Below are 14,626 nucleotides of genomic sequence, written 5' to 3' on the forward strand. Positions count from 1 at the left end.
ATTACACTTTAAGGAATACATAAAGGGAGCATGTTGAAAGAAATGTGTGAGGGTGTGGAAGTAATGGAAAGTTATTAGTAACTAAGGAAGCTGCAAGAGTTCAGACATGAATAAAATTTGCACAACTGTCTTGGTTTAGGGGCTTTGTACTAGGCCCTGAGGAAGAGTTTCAGGAAAGGGACTGATCTGATGTGTATCATATAAAGTTCCCTGTGTTGAAATAGTGATTTCAGAAGAGGGAAAGCCTAGAGTCCAAGAAATAACTACTGGAGAAACTTACTAAAATATAAGAAACATATACTTGCCTTTACCATCTCTTTTTCAGTATTTAATTTAAGAAAACTTGAAAGTGAAGTAGAACAATGAAGTATACAATCTCTCCAAGGGATCAAATTTCTAGAAAAAGAGTAGCAGTTTTTTCCATGCTGGTGCCAACTGTCTTCACAAGGATGACATTTCCAAACCAAAGAAAAAATTAGAGCAAATCTAAATGTCTTCCATCAGTACATTTATAACTGGAAAAACAGATATTTAAATTGTGAAAACTAAGTGATAGCTAATACACAAATTAAATGATAAAAATGTGTTAACCCACTTTAAATTGCTGCCCTGTTAACTAATTTCAATAATGCTAAGACATAACTTATAACACTGTAATTCTAATCAGAAAATTGTTAATATGTCAGCATTATCTATAACTTCCAAATTTAAGTGGATTTTTAGTAAGTATGTTTCTGAATATCTAACACTGCATCATATGTGTGTGATATAGTTCATTTAATTATTTATTCATTAATTATTTTATATGCACACAAATAAACACACAGATATAGTTGTTTTCTAACTCTTAGAAAACACATGATCTTTTTCCTAAATTACCTTGAGCATTTGTTGGTAGTTGTTGAATCCCTGAATTCCTTGAAATCAGTCCCTTCTGACCTGTTTGCTGACTGGAAGTGAGATTTCCTGAATATCTCTCTGTTACTGAAGACAAGATCACAAATCTAATTTTGTTGTCACATTTAACCTAAGATAAATTTGCTACTACACAAAACACTTTATTTGTTATGTGAACACTAATAGGAGCAACACATTATCAATGACCTCCAAAAGGCACAATGTAAGTGAAGAGGCATACACAAACAAATCTAACAATAATACAAATCTAACAGGAAAATTAACATAATATAGGTAAGATCATAGATTATAGAGCAATTGATTCTGATAAGGAAAAATTTGAGGGAGATTTCTCAGAAGAAGTAATGCTGATGTGAGGTTAAGTAAGAAATAAAGGTTGACAGCAAAATAAAGAAGAGCTATTCCAGATGGATGAGACCAGCAGCATAAACGAGCCTAAGGTGAAGGCATGAAAGTTCAAGATAAGGATGTGGTTAGTAACTTGATGTGGCTCTTTAAATGACCTCTAGTACAGAGACAATGGCAAGAATGTAACTAACCGGTGCTCAGGAAGTTAAATTAGAAAATAAAAATAAATGACCTCAAAGAGATTCTTTTCTATGAGCAGTGAACAAGCCAACTTCTTTTCTTTCACAGAGACTTACATTTTGTGGTTAAGATTCCAACAGACACAAGGAGCAGCAAGCAGACAATCCACAGAACCACTGCAGTTAATTTCCATAAAGACCACAGGGCAGAACAGACTATGAGAAAGAGATCAGTGAATTTGTTCAACATTAGCTTCTATATGTTTATTCACAATTTTTGAGTGTTTCATAATCAAACTTCAAAGAGATGTCTAGGCCTTACATGGCTGTATGATTTTGCACATCTGCCAATTTGTTATGTAATACTATTCTGGAATTGATGGTCTTAATATTAGTTTTAGTATCAAATGCAAGAATGAAATATTTTTTCCTTTTTTCAAACAAAACATTTGAAAGTTATATGCAATAATTTTATAACATTTGAAAATCTGAGAAAAGATAAAAAAGAAATTAAAATCCAGTCACTAATTGTTTCACTCAGAAGCCACACCACCATCATCTTACTTATTACCTTTACTATGTTTATTTTACCTATTTAAAACAGTTTTAATGTTTTAACATATCACTGCATTTTTAAATAATGATTTTAATTTGACTGCATAATATTCACTCTCATGGATAGACCATAATTTATCTGACTATTCTGATCTTTTCAAATATTGAGGTAATTTGCATTTTTTTCTATGACAAGAAAATATTGCATTATAGTTTGTCATCAAGTCTGTTATTAAGTTTGAAATTTTATAGGCACACACTCTTGACACTATATTTTAATTTACATTTTCTTCAGCTATTTGAATTTGAACTTTTCTTTAATGAACATACTATTTTTATTTCTTCTGTGAATAATCTGCTGACATTTTTTGCCCATTGGGGGTTTCAGTGCTGTAAATATTTATTTCAATGAGCCTATCATATATTCAACGTATCAACTCCTTAGCTGATCTACTTGTATTTTTTCTTTTGCTTGATTTTCTTTTTAAAATTTTGTTATAGAAATTTTAAGTATTTTTAGAATAGTCGTCTACCAGTATTTTCTGTTATTTGTCCCATTGTACCTGCATTTAGAAAATCCTTCCCCATCTCCCAGTACATTGCTTAGTCCTTTCATTTAATCTAACTCCTTCCATTTATTTTAAAAGCCATTTCACATCTCTCAGACCTAAAAATAATTTAAGGCAAGAGAAGAAAATGAACAAACAGCCACCCTTTCTCCTTATATTCTTCTCTTAGCCATCAAACTATCTCTTTCCCATACTTCTCTCTTGAAATTCTTGGAAGAACAGTTTAAATTCGTTGACTCCTATCTCCACATCCCTTTATTTCCTTCATCATCTCCACTTGGGACTCTGCTTCTGCCCCTAGTTAAATTGCTTTCAAGAAAGTCACTAAGGATATTGTTAGTGACATACCTATCATGATCTTGCTTGCTTATGGATATAATTTGACATTGTTGATCTTTCCCTACTTGAAATCTCTGCTTTTGTATGCTTGTTCTTTTACTCTTCAGATTCTCAGAGTGGAATCAATAGAAAACTATGGACAGGTGATAGGTCTTCATACTCTTTATATTTGTTTTACGGTACCCATTCAGCTTAGGCAAAGATTTAAGCAAATTTCTTGGAGACTCCATTTACTAACGTGTGAGTGTTCCCTCCTTCCCCATCCCAAGCTATACCATAAGATATTTCTTCCCCTACTCAGGTGGTATTATTGTCCTGTATTTTAAGAAAATGTATTTCTTTGTCAGGTTTCCAGGTTCTCTGTGCCATAGAATTAAAAAATAGGTGAAGTATAAAAAAACTTTAAGAAGAAGAATGAGAAGCAAAGAAATACACACACATATGATAAAGTGATAAAATGGATGTGTGTGTGTGTGTGTGTGCATGGGAGGGGGTGTGATTGAGACATAAAAGTTATAGGATTTCGGTGTTAGTCATAATGTTGCGTTAGTGGGCTTTGGCATGTGAGAGGTTCAAGAAAACTCACTTCTGTAAGAGAATTGAGTAAATGGAAGCAATAACTTTTGAGAAGGATTAATGTCACTTATGAATAAAATTTCCAGGAAAGTTCTTGAAAAATGCAAAAATAAGTGTTCCTTGTATTTGCTTTTGTTTTCTCAGCTGTGTCCCTTTGCATGTTTCTCAATGCAGAAACTAGAATGACCAGGAAAAGCAGAGAATGTGGTGTGGGCAGGATTTATCTGGAGTCTATTTTGGAGGCCCACATAGGCCTCTATTACTAACTGGATTAAAATCATCACCCTAGACATGATAATGGTTTCGTGATTTCACTGAGACTACCTAAAACTTAGACATATGTTATCAAGTATAGGAGAGAGGGCTGCATGAGATATAAGCAACTATTTATATTGTAATATAACCACAAAGTCAAACAGTACAGAGAAACCAAGCATAAATAGGAATTAAAATTTAGGGAGAATTCATAATTCTAGCTGGATGTTTTAGGTGCAGAAACAGATATTCTCGGCGTTGTGTGAGTACCAAAAAGAAAAGTCTTAAAAATTTCCTCAGGAAATGACTAGCTGTAGCCCAAGCCTATTCTAACTCCACAGACTTCCTTTTTCTTAAGAAAGTAGCATCTTTTGGGGTAGTATCTCAGGGCAGTGCCTCACGTGTTCTCATCATTTCAAGCTTGCTTCCATGTTCTACTGGCAGAGAGTGGATACACCAGGGTAATTCTGCTATCCTTGGATTTGCAATCAGAACCATACGTCAAAGTTATTCCAACCAGACTAGAGAAATTTGCAGGAAGCACTCTTCCATGAAGAAGATTGGAATATTTAGACATGCATTTTCCACTTGGAATCAAATATGTAAAGGAACTTCTGATTAAACGTGGCATATTGAACATATGAGTTCATCTCTGATTCATCATGAAATCCCTTTAAATTAGTAGCAATAAATTGAAATAGTAGAAAGACAAAAAATGAAAGAATGGGAGAGGAGATAAGAGAAGAATAGTTACAGCAGATGTTTTGCCTAGAATTTAAGAAATACCCAGTGAATATTAGTTATTATGATGGGCAGAATAAGAAAAATGAAACCTCAGTATCTAAAGATTAGAACCAAAATCAAGTTGAGGTTTATTATACTGAGGAAGGGTAGGGGTTAAGCAATCTCTGCATTTTCCCTTCCTGTTCCAAGCCATAAAGAGATTATCATTCTTCCACCTGTCAGGAACTGGAAGTGGAGAAAAATGGTTATTCTCTAGAAAAAGTGAACTGAGATTCAGGAGACACAGAGACTCCAACATAGGAAATCCTGGGGTTTTTTAATACTATCTTTTAATAAACTCTCATAATTTGCATAGTCATACTCACAATTTACTTATTCATTATGTCTTTGTTTGCTTTTTGTCTCTTCCCTCTGGAAGAGTCTCTTCATGAGTTCAGAGATATAATTTTTTACTATTGAATCCCAAATAGCTAGGAGAATATCCGGCGCAAAGTAAGCAGTCAATAAATATTTGCTGAGTGAATGTCTAAATTGATGAATGATCTAAAGCATGATATAGGAGAATTTTTTTTTTGTGAGGAATTCACCAGCATGAGAAAACATCTGAAGTTACTGAAACTTGGGAATTTACCCAGAAGTGATATAATTCATATACTTTTGAATCATTTTTAAGGTCAATAGAGACACAAAGAATACCATGTATTGAAGTAGCTTCCAAAATGATTCCAAAATGATACATAATTAATAACTTAAACAGAAAATGGAAGAGAAAATAGATACTGCGTAAGGAACAGGGAAAAAAAATGAAAACTATAAACAATATCATCAGAGAGAAACAGTCACACAAACTGGAAGAATGTATTTTTGTAGAAGCCAAGTCAAACAAGATAAAGTTTGAATATTGACCACTGGAGATTTAGCAATGTGGGGATCATTGACGACTCTGTTGAAAACGATTTTGGTTGGAGTTCTTATATCTTATCTTCTCTAACACTCATAATAATGTTTTCGAGTATTTATTATTACTATTTCCATAGTAAACAAAACAAAAGGGAGACAAAACGAAAATATAGTAATTTGAAATTGAGAAAATTTCCTATAGCTAAATGGGTAATGGGTTTGACTAGCTTATTCTATAAAGAGGAAATTCAAATGGCTAAAAAAGAAAGGATTGTTTTCCTTTGTATAGAAATGATAGAAATATATATGTAAAGTATAATTTTTCACTTATGAAAGATGAGAAATTTTACTACTCTGTACCTTTGAAAGCATAACAAAGTATATAGTCCATATGTATTTATAAATTACTGCCAGTGTTGGAAATGAAACAATATTTATCAAGCCAATAACTGTTAAAATCTTTGAGCAATATTGCACTTCTAGAAGTCTAGATAGGGAAAAAAAAAAAACAGAAATAAGAACAAAGTTTCAGGTTCAAAAATTTTCAAAATAATATGTTTATTCAAAATTCTGAAGGTTTAGAAATCTAAAAGGACACAGATACTCAATAACTTAAAATATTGATAAACTACAATAGATAAATTTTATAGATATTATGTGTTAAAATTATGATTGAAATAATGTTTAAAACACCGGGAAAACTTGTGAAAAAAAATGCCAATTTTTATGCCTTAATTATATGCATATTTCTTGGCCCAGAATTTTTGTACAAATTAATTCCAAAGAAATAATGATATAGGTGTTACAGTTATTTACAAGGATTTCTTAAATTATTATTTACAATAATAAAATTATAATGATCATAGTGATAAGCAAAAGGAAGAAGAAAAGTAAAATTTTACATATCTAAAAAAGAAAAGTTACATAATTGAATGTAAGCATATTGTCTTCAGAAAAACATTTATAATTATGTTATGAAAAATACTTACTGTTTTGAAAAACAGCCACCATACAAAATAAATTATGGATAAATATAATTCTGAATTTATATATGTAATACATAACATTCTAATTTCAAAAATGCTTACATAAATATAAATCCATATTTTTATTAACTATCCATAAAAAATAAGAGCTTGAGAATAAATATGAAACACACTTATAGTAAGTAAACTATTAATCTTTTATTTTTGAAATGCATATGATCCTCATGTGTTTTATATATTACCTTTTATCTGTATGTAAATGACTGAAAAAAGATGTATCCAAATATGAATAAATTTCATGTTTAATAGATTTATGGATTCATCTAATTTTTCTCTTTTCTCTTCCTAAACTTTCCAACTTTTTAATATCAATCATGTTACTCTTTAACAATCAGAAGAAAAATATCATTAAAACTACACTTTCTTATGATGAACATAGATGCAAAAAACCTCAAAAAAAGATTAGCGAGCCAAATTCAACAATGTATTAAAAAGATCATACACCATGATCACATGGGACTTATTTCAGGGAAGTAAGGATGGTTCTGGATCTGAGAGTCAATCAGTATAATATACCAATTAACAAAATGAAGGATAAAAGTCATATGACCATCTCAATAGACATATAAAAAGCATTTGACAAAATTCAACATCCATTTATGATAAAAACTCTCAACAAAGTGAGTATAGAGGGAACATACCTCAACCTAATAAAGGCCATATATGACAAGCCCACAGCTAACACCATGCTCAACAGTGAAAAGCTCAAAGCTTTTCCCCTAAGATCAAGAACAAGACAAAGATTCTCACTGATTCTACTTTTATTCAAAATACTATTGGAAGTCCTAGATAGAGCAATTAGGCAAGAAAAAGAAATAAAAGTCATCTAAATTGGAAAGAAAGAAGTAAAACTGTCACTATTTGCAGGTGACATGCTTTTATAATGTCGAAAATCCTAAAGACTCCACCAAAAAATTGTTAGAACTAACCAATGAATTCAGTAAAGTTGCAGGATATAAAATCAATATACAAAAATTTGTAGCATTTCTATACACTAACAATGAATTATCAGAAAGAGAAATTAAGAAAAGGACCCCATTTACACTTGCATCAAAAAGAATAAAATACCTAGAAATAAATTTAATCAGGGAGGTAAAAGACCTACACTCTGAAAACTATAAGACACTGATGAAAGAAATTGAAGAAGACACAAATAAAGAGAAAGATATTCTGTGCTCATAGATTGGAAGAATTAATATTGTTGAAATGTCCGTACTACCCAAAGCAATCTACAGATTCAATGCAATCCCAATTAAAATTCCAATGGCATTTTTCACAGAAATAAAACAAACAATCCTAAAGTTTTATGGAACGACAAATGACCCCAAGGAACCAAAGTAAGCTTGAGAGAGAAAAACAAAGCTGGAGCATCATGCTTCCTGATTTCAAACTATATTGCAAAGCTATCATAATCAAAACAATGTGGTATTGGCATAAAAACAGACACATTGATCAATGGAATGGAATAGAGAGCCCAGAAATAAACCCACACACATATGGTCAATTAATTTACTACAAGGCAAGACCAGGCAAGAGGTCTGAACTGAAGCAAAGGGAGATGGAGAGAAACAATAAATTCTTTTTTAAAGATTTTATTTATTTATTTATTTTCCCCCCAAAGCCCCAGTAGATAGTTGTATGTCATAGCTGCACATCCTTCTAGTTGCTGTACGTGGGACGTGGCCTCAGCACGGCCGGAGAAGCAGTGCCTCGGTGCGCGCCCGAGATCCGAACCCGGGCCGCCAGCAGCAGAGCACGCGCACTTAACCGCTAAGCCACGGGGCCAGCCCAATAAATTCTTTTTTAAAAAAAATTATTGGGAGATATTTATTTCCTTTGAAAAAGATCATAAATAACAAAGAAACAAAATAGGTCCCAGACTCTGGGCTGCACAGCAGGACAGTGATGGGAAGTTGTCGAGAGGAAAGGTGGAGGAGGCTACACATCACCTAAGACAGTCTCAGAAAAGATGGTCCACATCCTGTCCTTGGAAATGGTGTGTCTGGGCAGCAGGGGGAGGCTGCAGGGCTGCGATGAGGCAGCTGGAAGAGGGCAAAGAGCGAGGATGCTGGGCTGTACTGTTTCTGTGAAGAGTGACATGGAAACCACAAATGGTGAAGAATATACAAGGGAGAAAGGACAGCCTCTTCAATAAATAGTGTTGGAAAACTGGACAGCGACATGCAAAAGAATGAAACTGGACCACTCTCTTAAACTGTACACAAAAATAGACTCAAAATGGATTACAGACTTGAACATAAGACCTGAAACCATAAATCTCCTAGAAGAAAACATAGGTGGTAAATTCCTTGACATCAGTCTTGGCGGTGATTTTTTGGGTTTGACACAATGGAATATTATTTGCCATAAAAATGAAGGAAATCTTGCCAATTGCAACAACATGGATGGACCTTGAGGGCATTATGCTAAGTGAAATAAGTCAGACAGAGAAAGACAAATGCTGTGTGATCTCACTTATATGTGGAATCTAAAACAAACAAACAAACAAACAAACAAAAACAAGCTCACAGATACAGAGAACAGATTGGTGGTTGCCAGAAGAAGGGGGTGGGGGTGTGCATGGAATGTGGGCAGCAGGTCAAAAGGCACAAACTTCCAGTTATAAAGTAAACAAGTCATTGGGATGTAATGTACATTATATGACTGTAGTTAATAATACCGTAGTGCATATTTGAAAGTTGCTAAGAAAGTAGATCTTAAAAGTTCTCATCGAAGAAAAAAAATTTTGTAACTGTATAGTGACAGATGTTAACTAGACTTATTGCGGTGATCATTTCAAAATATATACAAATATCACATCATTATGTTGTACACCTGAAACTTAGATAATGTTATATGTCAATTATATCTCTATAAAAATATTAAAAACAAAAAAATACATATTCTTTGTATATTGTTTGTAGCCTTCAACTCCATCACAGAACAAGTAAAAAGCATAGAATGTAAGATCTGTGGCAATCCAATAGTCATCCTCAACTAACGGTACCTGAGACCTTGAGAGGTTTTCAATTTCTACATCTTGAGGAGAAACATTTACTCAACATACTCCAGTTTCTACATATGGAACTTAAGGGTTAAAAAACATTAAAACAAGATATAGAGACAAGTGACATTGAAAGTTTGAACAATTAATTTTTAAAATGAATTTGTCTATACCAAGAAGCAGAAAATTGCTCATACACTTCTATATTTACGCTAGTGGAAATCTAAAGACTTCATTCAATATTCAGATATTCAAACGGTTAATTACATCAAAAGTTTGTGTGCATCAATGTGCTGTTTATAAAGTTAGAATATGGAAGCAGACAATACTTCAAATGACACTATTGCCCAAAATGCATGCAATCAGACATGGCCAATAAATGAGGAAAATAAAATAATGATGTTAAAATAGAAACATAACAATGGTAAAATGTTGGCTACAAATTATTTATATATTTGATAATGGCAGGTACAATTTTTAAAATTAAATAAATAAAATTACCATAAATTCACAGAAGGTGTGAATCAATGATTAGTTTTCTTTCTTTCTCAAATTATTCAGTATTGTGGTTCTGTTATCATGAAAAGAATAAATATGGTAAATAAAATAACTTTATGCAAAATCTATCTGCTCACTTGAAATGCATTTATTTAATCTCTATAGCTAAGATCATGTTGGACATTTTGTAATTTTTTTGCCATAATTCACAGTCATAGTATATTTTAAGATTGGGACGATTATAGTTTTGTTTGTGTTTTAAAGTTTGTGCATTTGCAGTGTTAAATTTAAGACATATTTCACATTGTTTTAAAATATGAAGTAAAATAATAAAATAAAAGTGAGAAAGCCACCAACCTAGATGCTCAAAGCAGGAGGTCCCTTTGGTTTCAGATACTTGAGGTGTTCTTCTCCCCTGCAGCTGGGATGAAGAAAGAACTCACAACTCAGAGCAGGTCACCCTTTCTTCACTTATTTCTGAAAAGCAGAAATATATTGAAGGTAATACAAAAGCTTTACTATTAATTCATTGACCATAGGAATGCCATCACTAAAATAGATGATGTATGAAGAGACTGTCCGGGTTATAGTTAAACCTAATAAAAAATTTGGAGTTTCCTTCAAATTAGGGAATATTTTTAAGAACAGATGATCATTAAAGTTTATAAAAGATTGAGAAACAAGTTGTTATGACATATTGTTTTGGGACTATAACTCAAGTTAAACGTTCTTTTTAAATTACAAATTACAAAATTACGAATTGTTGACACGCGTTGAATTATTTGATAGTCACTGAAGAATCAATAAAAGTTTAAAGAAAAAGCCTGCTGTAGAAAGCCCTCCCAATAGCACTTAACCTGCACTCTTTTCAGCCTTTGTGTCCCGTGGCATCTACCTACACGTTCACAAAATATACCTGAATACTCTCTTCAATTATGATATGTTTTTACTGACTGTCATGCTTCTGGTCAAGCTCTTCTCTCTTTCTAGAATATATTATTTGCTTGTGTTCCTCTGTCATCATAAAGTAACTACTTAAAATATAACTTAAATCCTACCTCTTTCAAGAAAACTTAAATCTCTCAGTTAAGAATCCTTTTCTTCTTCTTACGTACTCTCTTTGCTTTTTTACATTTCTCTTTCAACCAGTCATCACTTCTATTTTGTTTTGTATTGCTGTTTCCTCACTATGACAAGCTATGATGGCAGAAGTCGTGTTTTAATCGTTTATTATTGCCACAATTATTTATTAGGTTCATTTGTGCATTTTGGAATTCCGACAACTTGACTTTTATGCAAAATTGAATATTTTATACATTAAATACATTATAACTCAAAAGGAAATCCAAAAATTTTCCAAGTAAGCTTTAAAAATACTTTAGTACCTAAATAGTACATGGCTATTGTATGTGTTACTGAATGTGACAATCTAATAGTATTTTTTCCCAGTAGAATTTTGGTTTGTTTATTTTTTTCAAATATCTTTCCATATAGATTTTAAGAATTAACTTCCAAGTTTTTTAATGATCTTATTTCTAATGGTTATCATAATAAAGTAAAAGTCTCTTCTGATCTGCCTACTTATCATCTCTCTCTTTATTTATCAGTCAATCTATAGATCATTTCATCTATCTGAATACATACCTCCTTATTTATAAATCCAACTTTTCATCTTTCTGTTCAACTTCTTTTGATCCAATTTTACTTTACAAATTTTCAAATACCATACATGAAGTAAAATAAATTAATATCTTAAAATTTTTAAATACCTGTGTTTTAGAGGAAAATGCCAGGATCTTTGCAGAATGTGTCTTTTCTGAGAAGAAGGAGGTCATAACTCTTGGGACAAAAGTCTGAATTTGAGAATTCTTGATAGTTCTTGGTATAAAATCCAAGGCAGAATATAAAGAGAAGGAAATAAATACATAAGCAAATGTCTTTGTTTGTCCCATACGTGAAATTAATAAATGAGCACGGAATGTGAGAAAAAGTGTTCTCTGGATGCGACCACACAGGAAGCCCTTACATCTAAACATTACCAAGGCTGAAGCCTTTTACCAGTCTGACCTTTAGTTACATTAAAATACCTAGATTACTTGCAGTGATGACCAATATCACTCACTCAATTCTTGAATTTTCAGACAACCAAATACAGATATCGTCTGTTAGGGAAATAGTCTACTTCCACCAACAGCTCCTTTTTAGTTCTCTGTAATACATTATTAAACATCACATCCTACTTTCAATCATTGTTCCAGGAGCTAGATCCTTAAAAGTAATGTTTGTGATGCCACTTTTTGGTCTCTTCCAGTTCAAGAATAGTTATGCTATTTATCTGTTTATGCATGGTTTTATGCTATCTATGCATAATTTTTCTCAGTAAAACTCAGCTTCATGACTATTTTGTCATATGTAAACTTTCCTAAGAGTCATTCTCTATGAAACAAAGATACTAAAAGAGAATTTCACTAAGGTAAAAATTGTTAATCACATTCATATGTAATTCACATTTCTCAAAAATAATTACATTTCCTCAATTATATGAGATTATCCTATTATTTAGAATTTTAGCATTTAGAATTCAGTGTTTTTCTTCTTTTGACCACTTGAAATATTGAAAAGCTTTTGAAAATCATTATCCAATTATACTAAGTGAATTTTTCTTAAAAGTTAGAATACTGAGCAGAATTCAAGCTCCTACATACATAGAAAGTTGGTCGTATGGAAGAAAAGAGTTCAATAATCCACTTGTGAATAGAAAAATACTACAGGAAAACCATGAGGTGCCCATTTACACTCTTTCCCAGTTTTCTATTGGGAGGATTTGTCTCCTTCTTACCAATTGTTTGGTTGTTAGAATACACAAAAATTTTGCTCACACGTGAATATATTTATTACAGTCTCATATCTCTTTTGGTTTAGAGCATCATTTTTCATTTAAAATTTTGATGAAATTAAATATCTGCCTTTCCAACATGGACTATGAGTTTTCTGTGCTCTGCTGAATGTATGCTCAGTTCCTCTACCTCTCAATGCAACCTGAGATTATCAGAATATCCTCCTAAATTTGCTTTATAAATTATTGTTGACTTTACGGTTTAATATTAAAGCATCTGAAATTTAACTCATATACTATATTGTTAGTTTCATACTTTATTTCTTTCCACATGTATAGACAATTAACTCACCACTATTTCTATTTATTATCCCTATTATTCCATCTTTTATACGTAAAATATAAATATCACATTTGACATATGTTAATTCTGTACGTATATGTGGATTTATTTCTAGATCCTATTCTGAAACTCATGTGTTTGTTTATTGCTTGCCCTTACCAGAGTGATTTTTTTACTGTGAATATATACAAAGTGTTAATACCTGACAAAGCAATTATCTTTTCACTCTTCTTCTTTTATATAATTTTCTACTGTGTTCTTGAAGAAAAAATAGTTTATAAAATAGTATCTTAATTTATCTTAAGTTAATTTTGGAAATAGTGACGCTTTAATAATAGTAAATTTCCCCATTCTGGATCATAGTGTACCCATGTGTTCATTTAGATTTTGTTTTATGCCAATCAATACGATTTTTGTTGCTTTTGTGATTATTTTTCTTTTACTACATAGACATGTTTTCTTTTAAATGCACTGCTACAGGAGAGAAGTCAAGATGGCGGCGTGGGCAGACTCCGAACTCACCTCCTCCCGTGGACACAGCCAATTTACAACTACTCGTGGAAAAATTACCTCTGAGAGAGAACTGAAAACTGGATAAGAGGACCTACTGCAACAAACGACAATCCTAATGGAGGTGGAAGAGGCAGAAACTCCCTTCTGGAGAGGAAAAATGCTGCCTTCACAAGCCGCAGCGCCTCACGGCCGCCCGCGAGCAGCCCACAGGTCCGCAGCCTCCCTGGAGGAGCAGGGTCCTGAGCCGGGAGCGCCCCCGCTGTGGGCCTTTCTTGGACCCAGCACAATCGAGACGAGTGGCATAATAGCTGACTTTGCCTGCTACTAAAACATTGGGGAGTATCCCCAGAAAAGCTGGTTCACACAGAAATTAAAACTGGCTCTTAAAGGGTCCAGGCCCAAACTCACCTGTTTCAGAAAGCAACCTAAAATCAGCAGAAAGAAAGGTGCACAGCCCTTTGGGGAAAAGAGACTCACCTGATAGGCTCTGAGTGCATCTCGGTGAGAGGTGAGACCTCTCTAGGGACCACGACATTGGCAGCAGCCATTGTTGTGGGCTGGTGTGGGCGTGCTGACACAGACGCTGGCAGACGCCATTGGAGTTCTCCCTGGGGCCTGCTAGCCCAGGTCTGCCCCACCCACTAGAGCACCGATTTAATCCAGCTCAGCCAGGGCAGGCAGCCCACCCTAGAGACCGGCCCCACCCAACAACAAGACCTTGGGCAACTTGTGGGCCTTCTAACAGAGCTGCCTGGATTCTCCACAGCCTGGTGACTGCTTCTGCCTCTGTAGGGCACGGTGTGTGCAAGGAGTGGGTGAAGAGCATGGGGTGGTGGTGGAGAGTGTGTGGCTCATGCCGTGGAGAGACTGGGTCCACTTCAGGAGGTTGGGGTGCGCACACAGGGCAGGACTGTGTTGACTATGTGTATGGACCTGTAGGCAATGGGGCTTCTCAGCTGCAGAAGACTTGTGCTTCTCAAAGAGTGATACACAGTGTTGGCCC

At 33.7% G+C, this 14,626-nt stretch overlaps 1 long non-coding RNA gene across 2 annotated transcripts; it reads right to left on the reverse strand.

The window, feature by feature from the left end:
* Positions 1-311: 311 nt before the first annotated feature.
* Positions 312-14,176, reverse strand: LOC147914815 (uncharacterized). Of its 2 annotated transcripts, none has more exons than XR_015554900.1 (6): positions 14,101-14,176; positions 11,701-11,809; positions 10,289-10,408; positions 1,563-1,661; positions 880-984; positions 312-439 (listed from the first exon to the last, which is right to left on the reverse strand). It is a non-coding gene; the product is annotated as an uncharacterized LOC147914815 (long non-coding RNA). The 2 variants fall into 2 exon arrangements; XR_015554901.1 differs by lacking the exon at positions 312-439 and adding an exon at positions 493-515.
* Between the last annotated feature and the right edge of the window lie 450 nt (positions 14,177-14,626).

Source organism: Ceratotherium simum, chromosome 17 (genome assembly GCF_057802395.1).
Source record: "Ceratotherium simum simum isolate JZ-2026a chromosome 17, ASM5780239v1, whole genome shotgun sequence".
NCBI classification, from domain to species: domain Eukaryota; kingdom Metazoa; phylum Chordata; class Mammalia; order Perissodactyla; family Rhinocerotidae; genus Ceratotherium; species Ceratotherium simum.